The sequence below is a fragment of the Montipora capricornis genome, chromosome 7, assembly GCF_036669925.1.
Source record: "Montipora capricornis isolate CH-2021 chromosome 7, ASM3666992v2, whole genome shotgun sequence".
NCBI lineage: Eukaryota > Metazoa > Cnidaria > Anthozoa > Scleractinia > Acroporidae > Montipora > Montipora capricornis.
Window position 1 is genome coordinate 27,499,834 of NC_090889.1, and position 18,785 is coordinate 27,518,618.

Genomic DNA, 18,785 nt, shown 5'->3' on the forward strand with positions numbered 1-18,785 from the left:
CCACTAACGGCAACGTCATGGTATCACATAAACACCGTTTATGGCTTAAGAAGATGCGCTGATTATTACGACGTAATTTGTCACCATAGCAACAGGAAAGATATCTAAAAACACCCTAAATTTAGTCTTTAAACGCTTTTATCTCAAAAACAAACTCGGTGACCATGTCGGACAAAACAACATGCACCTCTCTGGAAAAGCCCTCACGGACTTCCAACTCAAACACCACTTCCTTTCTTTGAATTACAATAAACAGATCTCCCTTCAAACAAAATTGACTGTTTCCCTCGAGACCAGTCACTAAGTGTTTAATATTACACCTCTTGCCTTCATTTCCGGTTCCCACCGTAAACATACTAAATGATGTAACCAAAATTGCTTTTATTGAATGCGAGTAAATACAAATAAGATTGATTCATTAAAACGATTCAAGTCGTTTAACGCGGTAAGAAAACTGAAACATCATAGGAATGTTTCTGAGGTTACATAATACCTTTAATTTATCTGGCTTTCATTATTAATCATCATCATCAACTTTATAAGGTAGAGGTCACGTAGTTGAAGAAGTGATTGGCCGGGTTTGTCCCTTCTTCGAATTACTGCGTTATGGCACTGAATTTACAGAAGAAAGTACCCTTGATCTCCAGCTAAAAAAGAAACAGAAAGTGGGTGTCAGCAAAAAAGTGATGGCTAAGTTGGTTTTAGCGGAACCTCTATGGATGATGTCAGTATGCTACAGATCTTATCGTAATCTAAAGTGCCCCCTTGTGGCCACCCACCTCTGGGTTCCAAAGGGAGGGGCATCCAACGTCAATTTTCGGAAAATATCTGTTCGGAGGACGATTTGAGATCTAGAATTTTCGGAAAATTTGAAGTAAAATTTCTTGCTTGCCTGCCTGTCCTAGGATTTTCGAACATCTAAAACATGGTATAATTACCCATTTCTAACGGATTTTTTCCCTAAAAAGGTCACCTAGAATTTTCAGGAGCCTTTTTTCTGGCTGAAATTTTCGAAAAGGTAAGTTTTGATCCCTATAATTTCCGGATCACTAGACTTTCAGCTAGGAAATCCGAACAGATGGAAAATTTTAGGGAATAAAAATATGCCTGTATCTGCCGTTTAAATACTAAAATATGTTTAACAATGCTATGCTTAAGAGGTTTTGACTTTTGAACTATGTTCTCGTTGGGTGGCCCTGCAAGTGCTGCCATCCATAAGGACATCGAGTTCATTGTGAACGATAAGATCTATAGGGAAATAAAGAGTTATGGTTACTGGATCTTGACAACCTGGCTGCATGGTGTACGACTTCTGGGAGCAAGTGCCAGTTCCAAATAAACGATTGTGCCATAAATTGCACTCTACTCTTTTTTCGACCCATCGACATTCATCTGGACTAATGATTTGGAGTCAAACCTTATGGCTTCATTTACCACTCTTTATCACACACAGGAGGGCTCAACGTTTGTGGTGTTACAATTCAATCTGTTGTGCTGGACTAAACATACCTTCGTGGATGTTTTATTGAATCCTTGCCCCTTTGGCCAACCAACCACTGACATTCATGCGAAACAGTTCAATACAGTTCATACAGCAACAACGATGCTGTCAAAATGGCCAGCTCTCTTTCTTCATGTTTCTTGTGCCCGAGATCCTGGGGCAAGGCATTATCAATGCTCTTCCCCAAGGTGGGAGCTTGGCGGATCTTGGCTAAACGTCTTAGTTCCCTGTCAGGCTCACAGCTGATAACGACAACATGCTCTTGTCCATGACAGCTTGCACCACTGTGTTAGCAACTAGATCAGGTAAAGCATACACTTCTGGCTACTGTGTATACCTGTTCCCTACAACGGAAACAAACTTGTTTCACCTGTTGGTGTCTGGGAGTGCTTCAAGAATGTAAATCTGAATCCTCTCTAGTGGGAAGTCTGTGTTGATAGATTGCATGGGGGAGGTCAGTTGAGGAATTGGTTCGGACATTTCTAGAGCCACATGTGTGGCATGTTTGATAGTACAATTCAATATCTGAAGTATGGCCAAACCAGTAAAAACATTTCCCCACAATGTCCGTAGTCAAAAAAAAAAAAATAATAATAACAAAGTGTCCGCATTGATCATGTAAGTCCCGCTGCAGACCTCCCTTCAAACGCTGTGAGACACGCCCGTGTTACACAATCTAAATGGGTAATACCCATATAATCTAAATTTAGATCAGTGGGTGCAAGCCATCTCAGATGATCATCCGAGTCATCCAAGCAACTCATTAAATATGCGTTTCCTCTTTCAATTCAATTACATGAAGTTTACCCTATACTTAGAAATTTTCTCGTCAGGAAAAAAAGGGGAAAAAAAGGAATTTTTTTGTTTAAGGTGATTGACGGACATGGATGACAAAAAGGTTGAACCCAGTCCGTTAGCCACGCGTAAGGAATCATCGATAACCACCACACCATCAAAGCACGCTTCTGAATGAAGGCGAATTTTTATAATATTTAAATAGAGACGCCATAACCAATATTGAAAGATAATCGATTTTAAGATGGGTGCTAACTTAGAATGGGCGTTTAGACTTAAACACAGTTTATCAGCACTATTCAAAATGGGTGCTTAGACCTAAATACGGTGCATGCCTGGTTGGATGACTCGGATGATCATCTGACATGGCTTGCACCCACTGATCTAAATTTAGATTATATGGGTATTACCAGAAACCCATAAAGGGTTGAAACGTGTAACGCACGTTCACAGCTTCCGAATATTCAGTGCGAACTGATTGGTTGAATGTTTCAGTGCTAAATACCATATTTGGAAACGCCTCGCTCTTGTTGTTCCAAATATGGTACTTAGCAAATTGTATATTCAGAAGCTTGTTTCCCAGCACACAAGGCGCCGTTACACGTTTCAACCGTTATGGGTTTCTGGTATTACCCATTTAGATTGTGTAACACTGGTGGGAACACACAACGGTAGGTGCTCATGTCCCTTTCTTTTCAACAAAACATCACCGGTACAACACTCAATCCTTTAATCTTTAATAGCGGTGCTCCTAAAACAGTAAAAACTTTACTAGGAGGTTTAATTAAGTTTTAAGTAATATCTATATTTACAATAATAAATCCAATTGAATTTAAGAACACTCTAACCTAATTTGTAATAGGACTACAAATCATTAAGTCAATTGTAAATTTACACTAAAAACTAAGTTACATGTACATAATTAAATTAACAATCTGATTAGCAAAACCTTAAATAGTAGACGATCAAGTAACAAAAAGTGAGAAAGTAAGTAAATCATGAATGAATAAATACATAGATAAATATATATTACGTAACTGAAGAAATAAAAAGTACATAATTATGGTAAAATTATGCCAAATATCTAATAGTGGGCAACAAATCTGATTTAAAAATAGAAATACTCTGCAATGGTAATTTACTTAAGGATAGTTGGTTCCTTACTACAATAGACCTTGGATAAAAAGAAAATTTATAGATATGGCGATAAGAAGTACAATTTGGGAGCTGAGATGACCTGCCCATGCAGAGGGAAAACCTCACGAGGAAGTGGGATGCCCATTAGACCTTGCTTAAGGTCTTACAGAACATGGTTAATTGAGACAATCTACGTTGTTCTAGGGTGTCCCAACCGAGTTGATTAATCATAGGAGTAACATGGCTTAATCTAGAATAGTCATGTAAGACAAATTTAGCTGCCCTATGTTGGACCATTTCAATCTTGTTAATATTACATACAGAACTGGCATATTCTATTTGCGGGCGGACAAGAGTAATATAGGCTTTCGATTTCACATCTATAGTGCAGTCAACCAGGACTCTTCTTAGAAGGCCCAGTGTTCCATTGGAAGGTCATAATGTTGGTTCCAATTGAAAATCTGGTTTAAAGTGATGGCTAAATATTTGGTAGAGGCTACTGTGAAGATGGCCTGGCCATTCATTAAATAATCGTAGCAAAAAGGAACAGTTTTGCTGGTTATTCCTAAGTGATAGCATTTAGTGACATTAAAGCTCAGTTGCCAAAGGTCTGATATTTGCATAAATTATCGAAATCTTGTTGAAGTGTCAAATGATCTTGTCGTGTATTGATTTCCCTATAGATGACACTGTCCTCTGTGTGTATATGGGAGCTAATGTTATCTGTGATGTTGTTGATATAGAGTAGAAATAGAACTGGGCCTAGGACTGACCCCTGGGGACCTCCAGAAACAACAGGTCTGGGATTACAGAGTGTTCCATTGATCAATACCACTTGGGTGAGGTTGGTGAGCAAGGCTTGGATCCAGTCTAATGATCTGTCCCAAATACCATAAAAGTTCAGTTTAGATTACAAGCATTAATGGGAACAGAGTCAAAAGCCTTACTGAAGTCAAGAAGGACCACATCGGTCTGAGCGCTGTGATTGATGCTCTTTGCCCAGTCATTGGTGGCTAAAATAAGCTGAGTTTTACGAGAAAATTTTTGTCTAAAGCAATGTTGGTGATTAATAATGATATCGTTGATGAGTAGATGCTTGGAAATGTGACTTCGCATAAACATACACATGTAAGAGAAATAGGGCGGTAGGGTGGAACCAATCAGATGGTATTGGGCCTGTGTCATAAGACTGTTGAAATATGAAACATACCCAATGTGCAATGGTTGGCATCCCAGCTCTTTAAGAAGTCTTGTTGGTAACTCGTCAGGATCACATGCTTTATGAGGATTTAATATCGTTTAAGTTGTTTAAGTACCTCTTGAACAGAGATTTTGAGGTCAAAGATGGAATTATATGTTGTGAATTTCCTTTCAATGGTGCTGGTAGCTTTTCTTTGGTGAAGACAGTATGAAAACATGAATTTCGTGCCTCAGCCTTGTCTTCATCAGTGGAGCACAGCTTGTTGTCAGATTGTAAGGGAGGGATGACATTGTCCTCCGATTCACAGGTATGAATGTACGACCAAAATTTCTTCAGGTTTTCATGTAGGCTGAGACCAATTACTTTATTTGAATAGTTGCTGTCAGATTCTTTAACAAGCCTTGATACTAAGTTTCTTTCTCTTTAAAATTCCACCCGATGTTTAGGTTTACGAATGCGTAGAGCTTTCTTATGTAAGCCATCTTGCAACAGCAACCAATAAATGTACTGACTGCACAGAGACCACATGTGTCAGATGGTCCCTCCAATGCCCTTTTTAGGGGGTCTCCTTCTTGGCTAATCAGCCACTGCAGCACCACATTTAGATGTTTGTCCTTTTCTTCTAAGGTGAGCACTGGACCATGATGGGGATGCTTGTTTGGGTTCTGACTGTTTGTTATCCTGAATAGAAGGTGTGTTATCCCTCCCTGTGGTCCTCCAGCATGTCACCCATCTGGCATTCATGCCAAGGTCAACAGGACAGCTAGGTTATCAGCATTTGAGTGAAGACAACCTGACCAATGCTCTGTTTTCATGTCAAAGTGTTGTAGGTACTCAACTCAATTGGCCTCCTGTGGCTAATAGGGTACTTCAAATTCTTCTTTTCCAAGGTCCTGGAGTGAAGCTAGTCTAGTTTCTTAGCAATGTTATGCAATAATTGTTCTAGCAGGCTTATAATTAAAGAAGAAAAGAATAACTTTTGTTGAAAGAAATAGACCATTTCCAGGACTTCGGCCTGCTTTGATATAAATCTGATTTTGAGACTGTATCATGTTTCTGGTACTTGAGGAGGGAGTCATCTAGGAAAAAGCATTAATCTATTCCAGACCTATTGATCAAGCCGACTCTCTGTGAGACAACTCAGGAAAGATTTTGCATGTCCTTAGCAAGCACTGAGGAGTACATATATAAGGCTCAGCTAGCCTTTAAGGCCCAGAGTTATTTCTCGCAGCATGACCATGAAAACCCCATCTTTGGCAAAAGCTGACACACTTTCAGTCCTTGCTGCCTTGTTGGTCAATTATGTGTGTGACATTTGTTGCCTGCCCCATAACCTTAATTAGTATCAACAAGAACTGAAAACAATTTTGATGTACTTATTAATAAAACCCTTCTTTTATGGACAAGAGGAGTAAAATTGGGAGATCAACAATAATTCTTACCTCTGGGTGTAATATTAATCAAATGTTGCTTTTTATGAAAATGGAGCATGCTGAGAAAAACCTCTTGGTGTAGAGTAGATAACCAACAAACCTAACCCACACGTTGATGAGGCGGCAAAACTGAATCTGGCACCTACTGTGGCAAGCTAGCACATTGATGGTAGGCTAATATGTGCTCTTACTACTTCACCAACCTTACTCTTCACAACTGACCAACTTATGGTCGACTAGCAACACTCAGAAGATTGGCCAAGGCCAAGTGTTGTACTATACAGTTCAGAGTTGCCAGGGACCCTAATTAGATCTACACACCTGATTTTCTAATCGACTCTTCCCCTACTGAGGACTGCAAATTCAAACATACAAAGTAACAAAATTATCCCACTCTCTTCTTGTCATGCCTAATGAGATGCCCTATTTCTTTTACTTCTTGTGAAGTTACACCTGAAATTTATAAACTCATGTTAACTCATAAAGAGGAACAAGCGCCTCCTGATAAGCCATCAAAACAGTTGACAGTCACGAAAAACGCGATTTTAGAGTTCCACTTTTAGACATCGCAACCATTCCCATCAAACCAGCTTATTGTCTTTGAAACTTTTATATTTTCCTGGGTGAGCAGTATTATCTTCAGTATAATTCAATGGCATAATTATTGTTCTTGTGTTGTGATGTCTGCCCTGGTAATGTCTTAGGTCTCCTGTTCTGGTATTTAGTTATTTTCTTTTCTTTGTTGATAAACTGGCAAAGACACTTCACCTGGCTTTCACTGACATCTTTTAAATATTCTACTTCCATTTAAAGTAATTCCTTTCAAAACACAGTTTGATTCTATTTCATTTCTGCTTACAGGTAAATACAAACCAAAGGACATTCTTGAAAGATGAACTCAGGCCCATTTTCTTGTGTCTAGCACAAAACCTCTGAAACGATAAACCATTTTGTGGACCTCTTTTCTATTCTATTTTCGAATAGAAAATAATATCACAACTTTTTTGCACGACTGCATTGGCACACAATGATATGAGAATGTGATGCCTAACATAATTTGGACAAATTATTAATGCATTCATTTTGCACCATTTGTGACCAATTCCAGACCTAAGGAGGAGTTAACAGCACTGGCTTTCACCAATGGCTTTTAAATAACAAGTTTTCATTGTGGTACATTTGAACAGGGCTGAGTCAAGGAAATCGTGCCAACCTTTCTCAAAAATGTTGAAAAGAAAGGTTGAAAATTTTGTGGAAAAATGGTGGGAATATTATTCTTGTCTTAAAGACAAGCTTTTTCCTTTAATGGGGCCAAATTTACAGACAAATACCATTTTTCATTAGTAAATACTGACAGACACATTACTATTATTATACAAGAGATGCATTATTTGTCCAGCCTGACAACTACACCTGTATATACGACTCCCATTTTATTCTTCTCTTGTGAATACACAATAAACTACAGTATGTGCAATATATGGTCCACCTTATAATAGGGTGCATTCAATTGACCCTATTCCAGAATAAGAATATGTGAAGTGATGATTTAAAATGGTATGTCTGGCATTTTGAAGCAACAAGGATAATAAAGATATGTTTAAAATAGTATATTTTAGCAGGTTTTTGACAATTTTAATGTCAATCTCCGTAAAAACGAAGCATTTCTAACTTCTATTCCATGCATTCCTATTCCAGAATACGGTCAATCGAACACACCCTTAGCTTTCCACTTTAAGATCAGGGTTGCATGATTTGTCTTCTGTCTCATTGCACCATGACAAACTAAGCTTCGACAAAAATAAATGGATGCCCAAGTTAGGTGAACTTTCCATGTGCAGTTATGCGCACCTTTCATAAAATATAGCATTTATTTTAATTAAATTTATGAACATAGTACTCTTTCCCTTAAAGTATCCAGTTCCGGAGCAAATTCACTTTCGACTTTTATATGTTGACATATGTGCAAAGCCATATCCTAACCATTAACAACTCTCATTATTCAAGTTGGTTTCTCATCCATTTCATTTATCATTGACTACACCATCATTGATTTGCAAAATGATGTTAAACATAAACAAGATATACAGGAGAGATAAGGAATATTCACAAACCTGACTTTCTTTTCCGGAAGTGCAGTTGGTGGTGTTTGACTGACGCTGGCCAGCTCGTATCATTGCTTTCAGGTAAGAGCTTCAGCTTACACTGTGTAAAACTTGTCTTGTTCCAATCTCTGCGACTAAAATAACCTCTTAATGAAGCCCTGAACATAATAAAACTACGTCAATTTTAAATGCACACGATACTTTTTCACCATAACACCAAGTTTTTGTATGTTATTATGCTGAGACAATTGTGTTATTGTTTTTGGATCTGGAATTCTGTGTCCTGCACATGGTTATGGAAGTTATATGTGGTCCCTTCACAATGTTAGTTAATAAAGTGTTTGTCTAGTATGTAGAATATATATACAAAACACATGTGCAAGCAGCAAAGACAATTGAAAGAATGTAAACATATTGAGGTTTCATTGTGTGTTCATTTTGTAATTATCTTTGTTTGCTGTGGATTATAAATGCATAACATTTCTACCATATGTATCATATTGCACATTGTTTGATCTCAGGAGTCATATCATAATACTCAGTAATAATATTAATGTAAGTATCATCATCCAGGTGAGTGTCGTCCCAAGAAGGACTGTTTGTGATAACATTGAATGCTGTTTCATCAACCTGTGTGGAAGTCACTCTCAGAGTCAAGAGATTTGTGTAACGTCAATGATAAGAAGTCAACAACCAGAGAATTTATACCATCTACTGACATGACATAAATCACTTGACTCTGAAGATGACTTCTGCTCTGGATGATGAAATCTCAGTCAGTATCATCCCAAACAGTCCTATTCAGGACTACATTTAATCATACTTCAAATAATTATGATGCTTCAATATTGTTTTGGGGCCGGTGGGTCTAATTTGCAGGTCGCAGGTCTAAAAACTTTTGTTTAGGCCTAAGGTTAGGCCTAAGGTTAGCTTTTAAGAATGTTTAGGATACTTTCTGTATTGGAAAAACAATGACCTGCAACCCATGACCTGCGACCTGCAAATTAGACCCGCCGTTTTGGGGCGGGTCCTTTCACAATCTTGGCGACAATTTGGTGCACTTCAGTAATTTGGTCATAATAAATTTAATTTATAGATTAAGAATAAATAAAGTGGATTCAAAAATGCAAAAATAATAGAATGACTCCCTAAAACGTATTTTTCTAATAATCAGTAGATTGATGTGCAGCAATCTCAAAGTACCTTCATCAGTATTAATTTAGTTTAATTTAAAAAGCAACAGTTACTATGCGGGGTGATTTTGAAAGTTAGAGACTATCCATACGGGAAAGAGACACAATACTTCTCTAAGTCTTACTTGAACCGCTGATGGACTGGATAGAATGAAACAAAGAATTTGAATTTGAATTTTTATTGCGTAGCTGACGGTATTGTTGGCGTGGAGAATGGGGAGGGGCGATATTTCACAGTGCCTCTCCCTATTCTTCACGCGGCTTTTGCCTCTCGCGCCAACTTTTCCGCCAGCTACGCAGGATACAACTTTTAGGGTGTTTTTGATAGCAGTCACTCGCCAAAGAATAAACCCTAATAAACATGCAACAGGAAGTTCAGGAGATGAAGAAGGCTGATTTGACTGAAGATACCTCACCCGGCGAGGGAAGCTTGATTTGCGAAGTAATTAACTTTCGCTGTTATTGGGGAATTTTTCAAGAGCGACAATCGCAACGAGATGGAGAACACGTGACCACATCTACAAGCTTCCTTGATCTTGATTATTTTTGAAAATCTTTTGCCTCTACTTTTCATTATATCTTACCTTTTTGCGGTTTCTTTATCCTTTATCCGTCCTTCTGCCTCCTTCGTTTATCTGTTTGCTTATTTATTAGGGTTAGGGTTTCATTTTGCCAACTCCTGCGTTCCTTTTTTGAAATCCTCCAAGTTGTCCAAGCGTGAATTCGAAAACATGACCTCCCATGCTACGGAAACTGCTGTGATACTCCTCGAAAATTAAGTTACTTTCTTTTTACCTGGGAGACAGATAGGCACGCATTGCGTACGTGTGGCAGTGCAGTAACAAAGCGCTTTATTCCATATAATTTGTCAACTGAACTTCGTTTTGTCTTCCAGGAGATTCAAGTTGTCTTTGCGTAATATGTAGCTCTAATAAAACACGATATTGTTTTGGTACCGTATATCATTATAGTGCCATGGTAGATGTGTTAGGTAAATAGCCCCCTGAGAAGACATGTGGTCACTAGCAACATACAAAACCGGGACAGATTGAAGAAAATTTTGGGGCTCATTTTGTTGAAATTCAAGCACGCTTCCAACAGACCCGTTTATTTTCGTGACTTATGCACGCATTGCGGGCCTAATGACACCACGGACACTCTTACACTCTTTTACAACAGTGCTTTAGCGTGTGTCTCTACTGGTGTTTCTTTTACAACGTCAATCACAGCTAATCTTCCCGCACTTATCGTTAATTGTAATGAGGTTCCTTGGAATACCATTGAGCGTTGTCTTTATTTACTACTCAAAAATGGTTGCGTCTTCAACATGATACTGTGACCCTTCAGATGAAAATCATGAAAGGAACTTCAGCTTTTAACAGGAAGGGCTTTGTTTTTAAAGGGCCAAACGAAGAAAAGTCTGCATTGTATTGGATATATTTCATGGGTACTCACACTAAGTGACCAGAAAGGACAAACAACAGCAGTAACTTTATTCCTTTATTTTGTCATCAAAATCTTGTTTGCGAGAATACTTACTAAACTCCAGGCATGCTTTGATGATGCCTTTGTTTCAAGATTAATGAATGGAACTAGCCTCAAAACGTGTCTAATTTTCAACAAACTTAAAAAATGTACTTCTGCTTCCATATAAAACGGCAATTATTGTTTAACAAAATGCACTCGACTGCGTGGCGTAAAAGGCTACCATAACCTTAAATTTGCCTTTTAAGGCTTAGATTTCAAAGACTACCTACAATAGATGACTCCTATATTATTGCTAGAAAGCAATAGTAAGTTAAGTCTTTATTTAACGAGGGTAGTACGAAATAGCATATAAATACTAATAAACTAGTGGCCCTCGTTACAAGATTAAAATAATTAATAATTAGGGCTTACAGTAAGATTATTAAAAATCTACAAAACTATGAAACGATTATAAGCATGCGGCACAATACTTATAATGAAAAATGATTTCAAATTTGCTGATATTTAAAAACCCTATTCCAAAGAGAATTTTTAAAAGTCTTGAGAGTCTCTTCTTTTCTCATTTGAAGAGGTGGCTTATTCCAATACTGGCAAGCAGTCACAGTAAATGTTCTTCCACCTTCTGAATTTCGTTTCAATCGAGGAGTTAGCCGTGAATGATTCGCACTGATAAGTACTAATAAGCTTGTAAGATAAATTGGCACTCTCCAGACAAAATTGCTGAGACGGATTATCGGCTACCTTAACAACTGTGATAGCTAAGGTGGCTCTGAGTCATAACCGTCCTCAAGAGTTTCATCTTTACCTGCTGATCAATTTCCAACAGGAGTTCACCGAGTTCGCTTTTGAGATTTAGCTTTTCCTTACAAAATATAGGGTGTTGTAAGACGGCTTTTCTGTTGCTATGGAGACCGAAGAGTGAATTAGATAAGAGTGTTGATCTATCACTTTGCGGTCTTGTCCTAGCAGACCTAGCTCAGTCACAAATGGATTTATTTTTAGATACACTTTACGCGTGAAACAAACAAAGGACAGCCAATTTTAACCAATCAGAAGAAGCCATGTCACGCGTGACTGCTTCTGTCATGTTTTTTTTCGGGGACATGACAACTGATTTTCGCAGGAACGGGTATTCTAAATATAGACTCATTTTTTGACTGCACTGGGGAGCCCACCCATGCCATAACAACACTCTTCTCTTATCCACTATTGCGCGACAATAATGATTCACTATTGCAAGTATAAGATATACTCCAGGTTAAACGTTGGCCAAGGTTTTCACACACCCTTTACAAATGTGCTTACATTGTGCATATTTACGGCTAAGTGATTAAATACTGATATGCTTGCACAAATTGAAACTGCTGGATAGAGACTTACCCACCAGATAAAGTTATCGGGTCTTTGAACAACACGGGCGAGGGGGGCCACTTCTTGAAAGCCTTTCGGGCGTCTTATGGGTGTCATACATCGCTTGTTCATCTCCAAATAGAAAAGTCTCAAATCATAATTCTCAGCAATTTTTGTCTTTTAACTGGTCATCAAACCATGTAGGGCAACTTTTCTGGATAAGCGGATCTTGGTTTCACGAATTGCTTTCGGGGCCTGAAACGTTTTTGGTGCTTCTGAGAAACAGGCCCCTGGAGTCCATCTGTATCCTCCTGGCTCAAGTCATCGCTATCAGCAGAGCTATTAGAGGGCAATTCCCTTCTCCTAACTCTGCTATCAGGTTAGATATTCTTCAGTTTATTGATTTAGGCACATGTATTGTATACATCACACAGGTGAATTGTGATTTTCGCGCGCATTGAATCGTTTCGGTAGGCAAGTTTTAGGTCTTTTTTCTACTTATGTAGCACATACTACAACATTTATTCACTTCATTGTCGTTGAAAGTGGTGAATATTTACCTCCACACAGCTAGCTGAACAATTGTTAACTATCAAAGGCAAATTGTCCTTTACATGGTCTTCAGGAAACTCTGGATTTTTTTCCAAGGCAGATTGCCGTTATAACAAAATAAGAAAGTTTTTATCTAGTCACCAACCGGACTTTCATCAAAAATATCCCAGCGGGGTGAGAACAGAGGCGCTTATAAGGGATGCTTGTAATTGTGATCAAATGATGTCATGGATTAAGGAGGCTCAAACCAATTTTAACACTTTCAACAAACTGTACTATTTGGAAAGATTGAATCCACCCACCAACTGCTTCAAGTAACGTCATGTGAAACACCAGTAATTGCGTAACAAGATGTACTCATTGTCTTTTGATGTGACATAATAGGTTACCATGGCAACAAAATGGGCATCTAAAAAACACTATATTTGTTATTAAACACGTATACCGTGACCCCCATTTTTATTGCTGGAGAGTGATTACCACGCAAGATAAAACTCTCTGCAAAGTTAAATTCTCTGAAGCAGATTCATAGCCACCTCACAATAGACGAGTTCACGCTCTTGATTGCATCATGGGTAATCAGGGCAACATGGCGGAAAATTCAAAGGTTTGTATGGAAATTCAAAGCAAAATATACTCTACATGACTCTACTTTATATACTTTCGACTTCATAAACCAAAGAAATAAGTTCATGATCACATCTGATATGAAGTACACTTGGTATCCGTTCTTTGGAATTCCTAAATATTGCTTTTTTTGTCTCCATACATTCTTTGTAATTTTGTGCCTTTGGAATTACAGGAAACCTATGGCAAAAACTCTTTTTAATAAAATAATTTCTGCAACAGCCATTCTTTCCAAATATATTCTGCTGCACCTTTGAGGGGATATCTTCTGTTTTGGAAAATAAAAAACCCAAAATTGCATATCATGAATACTTTTCATCGTTTTGAACTTCCACACAAACCTTTGAATTTCTCTCCATCTTGCCCTGATTACCCATGATGCACTCAAGAGCGTGAACTCGTCTATTGAAAAATTTTACGATGGCTCCGAATCCGCTCCAAGGAACACATTTTAACTTTGCCTGCTATTCACTTTTAGCTAACACAACAAAAAAGTTTGTTTTTGACATATAAGCGGTTAAAAGACAAAATATAGGGCGTTTCTAGATGATTCTTTTGTTGCCATGGTAATTCATTACGTCAAATGTATATGCGGATCTTGTCATGTGGTACCATAACATTACCGTAAATAGACCTTTTCAGCTTGTACATTTTGTTTTCCCAATACAGGTCATGTGATAATACTCAGGAGGTTTGGTCCTTTGTTTTGTTCATTAAAAAGAGTGCATGCAGACATATTCATGCTTGCATGCACTCTTTTTAATGAACAAAACAAAGGATCAATCCTCCTGAGTATTATCACATGACCTGTATTGGGAAAACAAAATGTACAAGCTGAAAAGGTCTATTGAAACGGTGTTGCAGACTTTGTTGTAGACTTAGCCCTTTCACCGCCAAAAATGCCAATTGACATATATAGATTTTACTGTCTAAACACAGGCAGCCCAAGCTCGGTAGACGATTTTAGACTCTGCAGTATGAAAAATTAACTTTGAGCTTATAAATGCTAAAGTAACTTGTAAATGTAGAAATTTCTCTGTGCTGATTGGTTGCCGTTGAGGAGATTATTACGCTTTTAAAAATGGCCGCAAGATGTATTGTCGAGGTGACAGAAAGGAGGAATTAATTGTTTGAAAGAAAGTGCCATCAAATTTCTAAATACCATCTAAAAAACATGCGAAGTGTTGGTTGGAATCGAGGCGCTATTTTTTAGCCTTCTGGATGAACTAGATATGAAACCCGGTGATATGATAATAACTATGGACTGCAGATAGGAATTTACTCTCGTCCAGATTCTGATAATTTTATGAAGTGGGCTTTAGTTCTTTTTAAGCCAGTTTTATCGGGACTTTCGATTAAGTCACCGAATTAGTCGTTCATCAGTAACGTACCGTTACCATGGCAACAGAAAGTCCTTGCCGTGCTCTTAGTGAATCGTGTGTTAGTTTTATAACGTCCCACATAGTTTGAAGGCTTGTCAGACCCTGAATAATTGTTGCATATTTTACATGCAAATCGGAATAGTAGCGATGCTATTACAATAACGTTAATATATAATTTCAGGTATCGTTCTCTTAGCCGTAGTTCTTGCTTACCCTGGGTAGTGAAAAGGCCATTTCCGGTTGTCGCCCGTCTCACAAAACATATTTTTCTTTAGCTCCCGAATGATGCTGTATCAAGGTTCTATAATATAGATCAATATAGGTTAGCACAAACCCAAGCCAAATCCTCACTGGTGCCAAGACTCTCTCGTTTTTTGTTGTTGTTGTTTTATTTCGCGTCAGAAGAACAAAACACGAGCGAAGAGAGAAGGAAGCAATTGATTTCATCTAAGTTATAGTCCTGCGCGTTTCTTTGGGAGCGCGATGGAACATCGGTTTCTTCGTTCTTGCCTCGCGCATGTATGTTTGACGTTCCTGAATCCGTCCTACGTTACATTTTTGCGCGAATGAGGGTGGCTCAAACCGGTTTCAACCATTTGGAGGGAATGTCTTATTAGAAGAATTAACCTTTTCACCGCTGAGGGCTTCCCCACTGACGAGTAAAATCGTCTGACGTTAGACCATAGGCAGCCCAAGCTCGGTATACGATAATTTTTTGTAGACTTTAAGATGTCGTCAGTTGTCATTAGCCACAAATCGGCCTAAAACGGACTCAGTTTGCACTGCAATTGCACAGAAAAGACGAGGACAACTGTACGTAGAGGTAAGTGAAGTTTATTTAAATAATCACCTGTTATTATACTAGTTTTTAGGTTATTGTCGATAACGTGGGGATCCCAATCTATTATTGGTGGAAAATAATCACCGTAATCAGCTAATGACTTCCAAGCAATAAAAAATGTGGGCCACTGAGTTGGTTTTGGAGATATAAGCAACTAAACTATAGGGTGTTTTAAGATGGCAATCCTGTTCCCATGGTAAACATACGTCGCTATTATGAACGCATTTTGGTTAAGCAACAGGCCATTCCGGAATTACGCACGGAACAAGGGCGAGTTTCAAATTCGAACCAATCGATAAATTTAAAGATAACATTGAGATTGGCAATCTGTCCAAGTTTGATGCTTTTTGGTCGAACAGAGACCAAGTTATGCACTTTAAGCAAGATCGAAATAGTTTCTCCTTTTTTCAAACAAATAAACATATTCTGTCCTTAGATACAGTTAGGGTAATCATATTAAGACGAAATTTGGCCAGAGTATTATTAAAGAATCCATCAGAGATTCTCGCATTACATTTTGTTCCAAAATACCGTTACCATGGCAACGATGTAAGGCATTTCTTTGAGCCAAGAGAATCTATGATGGGTTCTTTAATAATACTCTGGCCAAATTTCGTCTTAATATGATTAGCCTACCTATATCTAAAAGCAGAATATATTTATTTGTGTGAAAAAAGGAGAAACTACTTTGAACCTCCTTAACGCATAGTTAAAAATCCATACAAACGTCTCTAATTTTATTTGAGGCAAAATCAAATAAACACTTTAAAAAATTTTATCAGATTTGGGACAACTGAAAATTCCTCTCATGGACCTACTATTTGGAAATAGGTGAGGTAAACATCACTTTGTTTGCCCACTTCTATGAATATTACAGAAATTGTAAAAAAGTTGAAGAGTTTATATGGTTTTGGGGGATGCAATCTCAAAATTAGAGACCTGTGTATGAATTTTTAACCATATTTTAAAGTCCATAACTTAGTCTCTGTTCGACCTAACAGCATCAAACCTGGTCAGATGGCCAATCTCAATGCTATCTTTCATGTGATGGTGCCAATTTATTGGTTGGTTCAAATTTAAAAGTTGCCCCAGTTCCCTGCGCAATTCCGGGATGGCCACTGTTTTGTCACATGGTACCATAACATGGTTGTTTTGGGATACAGTGTTCTTGAGTCAATCCCTCACAAAAGTACTTCTTCAGTTAAAAGTTAAAGGTCAGTTAAAGTTACTGGTTCATAGGCTCGATTTCCGGCCACTTTGTGAGAGCGGTTAACATCCTCCTCCCAACGAACGGCTGGATCACTCGTCCGCATCGTATGTCTGTGACGTAAGCCATTGTATTTTGTATTCAGCCAATTGCATTTGTACTTGGCAGGCAGGTGACTTTCTCACTGGTGAAAAATACAATTGGCTGGACCAGTGATCCCACCGTGGTGTGCACGGAGGAACGCCGGCACACAAAACGGCTGGTCAATCGAGCCTAACTAGTTTAAGGAGACTCAAAATAGTTTCCTTTTTTCACACAAATAAACATATTCTGTTCTAAGATAAAGTAAGGGTAATCATATCAAGACGAATTTTGGCCAGGGTATTAAGTACCTATCATAGATTTCTCACAAAATACTGTTACCATGGCAGCAATAGAGGACATTTCTTTGGGACTTGAAATCAACATATATTGTCTTTTTTTAAAAACGGGAAGGTAAAATTTTCCCATACAGCTTTACCAGATAATGCTATACACATTCTCTAAAATTTTTAAAATTCAACAAAATCTGTTGGCCAGTTTTACAGAAAAATCAGTTTTTTTAAAGTCAATTGAAGTAAACGAGCAAAAAATTTTACCGGAAGCAGAGATACAAACGAGTGAAGTTAAAAAATCAAGAAAAATGAGGGGAATACAAAGACAGCATTTACGCATGCGTCACACACTCATTCGAGTCCACGCACGAGTTGATCTACGGGTCAACGCAAGCTCAGCGCGGGCGCGTAAGCCACACACGCAATTCTAAAAGCTGCTTGCGTCAGCTCATGATTCAAAATGGGTCACCAGAAATAAACAGATACGGCTAATTTCGCTCGCCTTTCTTCTAATTCCTATACACATGGAATACAAATAGACATCTATTCACGAAAACTACGAAAATTGGACACAAACTTTTTAATGGTCTCTTAAATCCGTTTGTGTTGGTCTGTAGCTCCACTCACGCGTGCACTGGAATGAGCGGGTGACTGATCTTGTAACCCCTCATTTTTCCTCATTTTGCAACTTTAATTGTTAATATCTGTTTCCGGACGGTGAATTTTTTTTATTTTTTGCATGTTAGCTTAGATTAATTTAAAACGCTTGTCTTCCAAATTTAAAAAAAATTCTGTAGGTGAAAAAAAAAAATTTAGTGACACATCTCAAAAAAACTGATTTTTCTGAAAAACTGACCTAAAGATTTTGTTGAATTTTAAATATTTACGAAATTATTTCTAACAGTATCTGGTAACGCTGAATGGGAAGATTTCTTAATTTTCTCTGCAGGTTTAAAATGTTGAAGTAGATTGTATGTCGTGTAAGTTGAATGAAAAGGGAAATGTCGGTTTGAGGGATGGCCATGAGTATTGACCCTTTGATTCCGTCTGTAGCTTACGCGCGTGCGCCGAGCTGAAAACCCTTTCGAGCCTCCTTAGGCCACCTTTTTTAGGTGGCCCAAACCACTCTCAACAATTTGGAGGGAATGTCTTACTAAAAGAGTTAACTCTTTTACGTAATACCAATGTTAGGGTACCAAATGAAGAGAAGCACTAATTAATGTGACTTAACAGGTCACAGTGGCAACAAAAAAGCCATCTACACTTCAAAAGCCCTATGATTTTGTATTTGAACGCTTATATCTCAAAACCGAACTCTGAGACACCCATTTTTTTTTATTGCTGGAAAGTGATTAGCAAGCTAAGATTAAACTCTCTGCAAAGTTTAAAAAATTATCTTGAATGCATTCATAGCCACCTTCATACTTGAAATATTTAAGATGGCTCTGAATCCGCTCCAGATAATTTATAACTTTGTATAGAATTCTAACTTAACCTGCTAATTACTTTCCAGTAATAAAAAAAATTGGGGGTTGCCGAAATGGTTTTTGAGACAGAAGCACTTAAAGATAAAATAGAGGACGTTTTTTAGATGGTTCT

The 18,785-nt window shown here is 38.0% G+C and overlaps 1 long non-coding RNA gene across 1 annotated transcript; it reads right to left on the bottom strand.

Moving 5' to 3' along the window:
• Positions 1 to 1,528: 1,528 nt before the first annotated feature.
• Positions 1,529 to 9,500, bottom strand: LOC138058187 (uncharacterized). The gene is made up of 3 exons (XR_011133818.1): positions 9,376 to 9,500; positions 8,182 to 8,330; positions 1,529 to 1,845 (listed from the first exon to the last, which is right to left on the bottom strand). It is a non-coding gene; the product is annotated as an uncharacterized lncRNA (long non-coding RNA).
• Positions 9,501 to 18,785: the final 9,285 nt, after the last annotated feature.